Below are 7,263 nucleotides of genomic sequence, written 5' to 3'. Positions count from 1 at the left end.
TGTTTTCCCTGAAACATGTGTTACCCTTTTTATATTCCCCCTTATGTTATCCTCTAGAAAATAGATTTGATGGCCGGAACTGCAGCAGCCATTTTGTGATAATAATAAAAAGGCCCTGACCAACCACTAAGCCTTGCCTTTCTATCCTTCAGCTACCAAACCAAGATCAGCAGCTTCTTATCTTTAGATTTCTTACAGTGTTAACAAATAAATAAATAAGCCTTTTTAGTTTGTACAAGCCACTGTTTATTCAGATTTTCCACAGATGAAAGTAAACTTTAATTCTTGAGGGACTGAAAATAGATTCCCTTAAAAAAGACATCCTAAAATTTGTATGTATATTCATATGGTGAACAACATTATGCAACTGTGTGAACACCCTAAGTTCAAAAGGCAACATGAACTTTATGCCTTCATATCATAAGGTAACATATTAGAGCTGAAATATAACTTGATGATTACTTCAAGCATACTGAAAAATAACCTACAAATAGCATTCATTTGTTCATGTTCTTCCTTTTACTTAAATGGCATAAAACTTATTTATGTTAAAAACTATTTTCTAATAAGGACTTTACCTACCAAAATTATGTATAAATGTAGACATACACCTATAAACGTAAATTTAGATTTTGAAATATTTTCTTTCAATGTCAGTTGATTAGCTGTAGATTTGAGGTACCTTAAAATGAAATATTGTAAAAATGGATATGAAAGCTATTCTTTTAAAAGAAATTCACTGTGGGGGCACTTGGGTGGCTCAGTCAGTTGAGCATCTGCCTCTGGCTCAGGACATGATCTCTGGGTCCTGGGATCAAGCTCCACATTGGGCTTCCTGCTCAGCAGGGAGCCTGCCTCCATCTCCCTTTCCCTCTGCTCCTCCCCCTGCTCACACACTCTCTCTTTTTCTCAAATAAATATTTTTTTAAAATAAAAAAATAAAAGAAACACTGTGAAAGTATAAAAAGCAAGGTTTTCCTTTGATTGTTTCATAATTCAAAAACTTGGTTTGGCAGCCTACTAATGGCGACATGATAGCAGCACTTCATATTTGCATGTGACTAATTGCAGTTCAGAGTATTTCATAAATGAGCAATGGATTGTGATTAAACCTTACTATGACCCACACATTTTTGCATAAGAAAGGAATTATTAAAAATAGAGGCAGCATATTCATCCAGTTTCCATTCAAAATTTAGCAAGGGAAAGAAATCCTTAATGGGTCACATTACAACCTCTATTACTGCACAGACTTCTCCCTTCAATGGGGAATTCCTGACCAGATGATGAGCAATACAATATCCATTGTTGCAGACCTAGAAATGGACAAAATTAATTGAGAATGAAATAGTCACTTAAATCCCCTAAGGAAGTATTATCAGCAATCATGAGAAAAATTATTTTCAAAATGAAGTGACTTCCAGGAAAAAATGATCTCAGTGAAAACTAGAATTTTTATAGAGAGGACTAATAATATTCTCAAAGACTTTTCTGAGTGACAAACAAAATGAAAGTGCTAAGGTGGATATATAGACACTGGCCTTGCAGTAGTTTCTAGGTTGAGGAGGCTGTACCTGATGCTGAATACATCCTTGTCTCTTATTATAGATGTACATGCAGACTCAGTTTTAAATCTGACTGAGGAACCTAAACTTCAGTGCCAACTTGCACAGAACTCTTTCTGGAAAATCAAATACACATATTGTAGGACTGTTACCTGCTATTCTTAGGACCCTATAGCAAAATTAACAAGGAAAGATTCAGGTTTGGTGGGGTCTGAAGCTTATGCATATTTGGGGCCCTTTTAAGTAAAATAATACTAAATTATGAATACAGGGCCTTAGAAGGCATCTGCGCACATGAGGGTCCCTGGAACCTAAGTTTTAGTAGCTCCATGGTAAAATCCAATTCCAGTAGTATATTATGCTAGCGAAATTTCTGTATCTCTTACTTCTAAATATAATATCTTTCCTTTTCAAAATGGTATCATGCTTTGGCAAGGCTGTGGAGAAAGAGGAACCCTCTTGCACTGTTGATGGGTATGCATACTGGTGAGCCACTCTGGGAAACAGTATGGAGATTCCTCAAAAAGTTAAAAATAGAATATCCTACGCTCCTGCAACTGTACTAAAAGGTATTTGCCCAAAGAATACAAAAACACTAATTCAGTGGGATACCTGCACCCCAATGTTTATAGCAGCATTATCAATAATAGCCAAAATATGGAAATAGCCCAAGCATCCAATCATTGATGAATCGATACAGAAGATGTGGTGAGCACTAATTTCACTTAGCATAATACTCTTTAGCTCTGTCCAGAGTGTTGCAAATGGCGAGATTTCATTCTTTTTTTATGGCTGAGTAATATTCCATTATGCATAGCTATCTATCTATCTATATCTATAGATATATACAGTAATATTCCAATACATCTATCTATTATCTATCTATCTATCTATCTATCTATCTATCTATCTATCTATCTATCATCTATCATCATCTAAAAATACATATATATTAACTGACTGGAATTTAAAGAAAAACTTAAAAAATACATATAAAGAAAAAAATAAATGGCATCATCCTAAAATAAACATACAGATAAAAATTTATAGTTTTTTGCTATAGGGTTCTGCACACAATGGGTATTTGATTAATTTTGACAATGTCATAAAAAAAAAGGATGGGATTTTTTTCATGCATAAGAAAATGTTCACTTTTAAACATGAGAAAATCATTTTAAAACATACTTGTATCGTAACTAAACACAAACAGGTCCTAAAAGGCAATACCCCAAAGGAGATCACCTCTGAGAACTGAATCAAGCACAGCACTTGGTGATCCAGTCTTAGGAATCCAAATGGGAATTTGCAATCAGATCAGATAGGTTAGGTGAAGGCGTGGTGACAACAAATCACCAAGTCTCAATGCTTTATTTTCTTATTTGTGTTTATGTACTCCATCATTTGGAGGTGGCCTTCATTTCTTTATTTCTTGAGAATTGCTAATTTGTGGCTGAAGGCAAAGAGAAATGATGGAACCACAAGAAGGCTGTTAAAGATTCTGCTTGAAAGTGGCACACATCACTTCTGCTAACATTTTATTGGCCAAAGTAAGTCATATGGCTAAGCTGGATATTGTGAAGTGGGAGGTTTTGGTCCCAATAGGGTGACACAAACATTTCAAAAAATAATGAAATTTATGCAGTATCTCTCCCTATAAAGAAACTACAAACATCTACCATCACCACCACTACAAACACCTGATTTATCTTCCCTTCTATGACTAATATTAAAATTTTTTTGAGGTTTAGAATGAGGCATTTTTTTTCTGCTAATATGCAGAAATTTTATTAGTTTTCTTAGAGGAAAAAAATCTGTTCAAACCTAGACTGGCAATTTTTTTAGTAAGAGCCTACTATGGTGAGGGCACTATGCTGATCCTTGGAGGAAAAAGTGTAAATGAATGCACAATAATTCCAGATGAATAATGTAAATTAAATAAATTTGTACATACATACATATGTGGTTTATACAATATTAAAAGTTAATTAAATTACTTTCAAAGTGTGGACTGCACATAGGGACTTCCTTCCAAAGAATAAAGTGTGGAAAGGAGAGAAGAAGAGTAAATTTACAGTAAAGAAATCTGGCAAACACTAGTTTAGCCAGATAAACATCAGCAGTGATAAATCATGTTGCTGGTATGTACCCCTGACATGATGTGCTGAACATGGCATTCTGCCTCTATGATTTTCCTCCCATTACCCATAATCCAAGTCTCAATCCAAGAAAAACATCAGGCAAATTCCAGTAGAGAGGCATCCGAATTATAGCTGATCATCATTTCTCAAAGCTGTCTTGGTTATCAATATAAGGAAGGAATGAGAAACTATCACAGCTAAGAGGAGTCAGAGAAACATGACCACTAAATACAATATGGGATCCCTAGAGGGGATCCTGAAATAGAAAATGGACATTGGAGGGGGGGCCCTGGGTAGCTCAGTTGGTTAGGCGTCCAACTCTTGATTTTAGCTCAGGTCATGATTTTGGGGTTGTGGAATGGAGTCTGGCATCAGGCCACTTGCTCAGCACTAAGTGCTGAGTCTGCTTGTCCTTCTTCCTACCCCAGCTTGTATGTGCTCACACTATTTATAAATAAATAAATAAATAAATAAATAAGAGAAAAATGACAGTACATAAAAACTAAGGAAATGTGAAAAACTATGAATCCACAGTTAATAATAAATAATAATGTCTCAATATTAATTCACCATTTGTAACAAATATGTCAATAGCACAAAATTATGTGTGTATGTGGGGGGACATATGGAAACTCTCTATACAGCTTCTCAATGTCTCTGTAAATCTAAAATTGTTCTAAAAAATAGTCTATTAAAAAAAACCCTACAAAAATGTGATTATGTAATCTGTCTTCAGAATTGAGGAGAGTATAAAACCAGAAAAAATTTGTAATAGTGTCATAAATGCTTCAATATAGGTTTGAAGGGAAAGTGGTGGGAGCCCCATCAGGACTTTTAAGAGAAACTCTAACCTTTTCTACTAAACATTATCTTAAAATATTTGAATCTCCAGTAGCACCTAACAAGTGCCTTGCTTAAAGTCAGCAATCGAATATCTAAGAGAACGATGAGGAATTCAGCTCCCTGTTGTCAAATGACCTAGATGTGGTAGAAATAATTAGACATGGGTGAATGTTAGCTATGCCCTCTACCACCCTAGAAGGTGAAAACAAATTTCAGTTCAAATTCTGCCATGCATACTTTATTACACAGACATTTGGTGAAATCCCAGTACTTTGTCTTTTTTTGTGCTTCAAAAGGTCTTTGTTGTTGTTGTTGTTGTTGTTGTTGTTATTTTTGAGACAAGAAAGGGAAAATTGTTTCCCTTTGGGTCAGTAGTAGGCAAACACAATCATTATATATTAAAAAAAAAAGTAAATAAAGGCTAGACACTTGACCATTTCAGAAAGGACTCTATTTTGGAAGGTAAAGGGTTAAAGGTCTCTAGATGTTTATACCTGTGTATGCTTAGTTCATATGTGAATGAGAAGTTTAAAATATTTTAGTCAATATCCAACACAACCAATTTACTACTGAAATCCCATTATCAAGATTCATCTTTCTGATGAACACAGGCCCTAGTGTAGACAGAAAGTTAAGCAAGCTAAGATCTAGCACCAACAGGTTTACGATTGTGACTTTTTAATTTAAAGCCAGCTGACCATCCATGTAGTGTGAATTCCTGATTAGAGCAAAGTGAGGGTTAAATCAACCACAATAAGCCTTCATTCTACTATAAATGCTGAACTATTTTAAATTAGACGCCACACCGCTTTCTCTGAGTTATCTTGGTCTTTTCCCATTGATCTGTTTTAATACTAGGGTTTAAACCGAACCCAGGCACTATATGTGAGACCTTAGTCAAATCACATTACTCCTGGATTCCTGTTCTCTTCTCTGAAAACGAGGGCACTAGGTTAAGTGTCTCTTGTTCTTTACATCCCTATAATCTATGAGCCAGTCGTGTTTTAGCTGACGTAGCGGAAAACAGAAACGTACATGTAGAGACACTAGCTTTAATTCGTTTGAGAGGCGCATTATATACACCATAACACGAGCCTCTTGGAAGCATCAAATGTTAGCCTTAGGCAAGTTTGTTTAGGATCACAATTTTTAAAAACCATGTTTCAGGGTTCTACCCTGTAAAAACGATTTTTTTTCAAGATTTTATTTATTTATTCATAGAGACACAGAGAGAGAGGCAGAGACAGAAGCAGGCTCCTTGCGGGGAGCACGACGTGGGACTCGATCCCAGGTCCCCAGGATCACGCCCTGGGCTGCAGGCGGTGCTAAACCCCTGAGCCACCCGGGCTGCCCTTGCAAAAACGATTCTATAGGTGTAAGCGATATTGGTATAGACTAAGTTATAGCAGTTAAAAAAAAAAAAACAACAAAAAACAGGTCTGCCAAGTAAAAATACTAACCACTGTAGGGGATCACCTCATCAATTCTCCGACCTAACTAACTCTGCCTTCCTTCCTTCCATCAGGGTTGGTCTCAGCGCAGATGGTGCTCCCTGTTCAGCCTTAAAACGCGACAAACTAAATCATGTTTCCAATAGCAATCACCAGATTTCCTCTCATTTCCCATTTGGTTTTTTTAAACCCCCTAAACGCAGCGTTTTCTCTTAAAATCCCCTTGAATGATTCTTCAGGCTGCAAGCGTTGTGTGTGTGTGTGTGTGTGTGGGGGGGGGGGACCGCTCCAGGGACCGCCCCACAGGGCTCCCTCCTCTCGACACCGAGCGGCGGAGCTGCGGACCCGCGGGCTCTGCGGGGCGCGCACCTGAGCGGCCCCGGCTCCGCGGCTCCGGCCCGCAGCGCCCCGGGTCAGGGCCGCGGGCAGCCGAGGACCCCGCGGGAGGAGCGCGGGTCGCCCGGGCCGTCAGCGTGCGCCCCGCGGGGGCGTGTTTCGCTCCAGAAAGCAAGTGCTCTTGGGCACCCGGTCCTTCCCCTGCGAGGAGTCGCCGCTCCGGCCCCGAGCTCCCCTCCGCTCCCCCCTAGGCGGCTCTCGGGGTCCCGCCGCCTCCCGCGCGCCCCTGCTCGAGCCTCGGCCGCGCGCGCCCAGGTGTCCCCCCCGCCCCCATCCCCCATCCCCGGGCCGCTCCCGGGCCTGCGGGTCTCCGGCCGCCCGCCCAGCCTCCCTTCCCACCGGCCCCGCCCAGCCTCCGCCGCGCAGGGGCTCCTGGCCTGGCCTCTCCGTCTCCCTCCCACCTCCGCCCCCCTCCTCCCCAAGAGTTGCTATTTTTAGTAAATCCTCCGCGCGCCGCCACCGGCGCAGCTCGCAGCTCGCAGCTCGCAGCTCGCAGCCGCGCGACCGCCCTCCCGAGCTCCCCCGCCCCCCGCCCCCCGCGCGGTGGCCGCGGCGGCGGCGGCGGCGGCGGCGGCGGCGGCGCGTCCCGCACCTCGCGCAGCGCGCACCGAGCCGGCCCCGCCGCGCCCGCCACCCTCGCGGCGGTCTCCTCCGCAGGCGCCTGTCGCGGCCGGTAAGTCCCTGCTGGCGGAGCAGCGGCGGTCCCCGAGTCAACTTTCAATCCCCCCGTGCTTCTGCCTCGCCATTCTCTTCTCCGCGAAACATGGCTGTTTGGAGACGGGGGAGAAGTTAGGGGGTCGCCGGCGCGGGGCGCAGGAGGGCGCGACAGCTCGGCGGGCGCGGGCGGAGGTGAGTGGCTCCGCGGCCGGC

At 41.9% G+C, this 7,263-nt stretch overlaps 1 protein-coding gene across 2 annotated transcripts in view; it reads left to right on the top strand.

Moving 5' to 3' along the window:
- The first annotated feature begins 6,962 nt into the window (after nucleotides 1-6,962).
- Nucleotides 6,963-7,263, top strand: part of HDAC9 (histone deacetylase 9) — a 911,611-nt gene continuing 911,310 nt past the window's right edge. The window contains exon 1 of one of the 2 annotated variants that reach the window (XM_072783863.1): nucleotides 6,963-7,066. The gene's annotated coding sequence lies outside the window, so the exon portion shown is untranslated. Of the gene's footprint in view, nucleotides 7,067-7,092; nucleotides 7,243-7,263 lie in introns of those variants that run through there. The other variant, XM_072783864.1, reaches the window with a different exon arrangement.

This window comes from Canis lupus, chromosome 18, assembly GCF_048164855.1.
Source record: "Canis lupus baileyi chromosome 18, mCanLup2.hap1, whole genome shotgun sequence".
Classification (NCBI taxonomy): Eukaryota; Metazoa; Chordata; class Mammalia; order Carnivora; family Canidae; genus Canis; species Canis lupus.
This window is presented reverse-complemented; position numbering and strand designations above follow the sequence as displayed.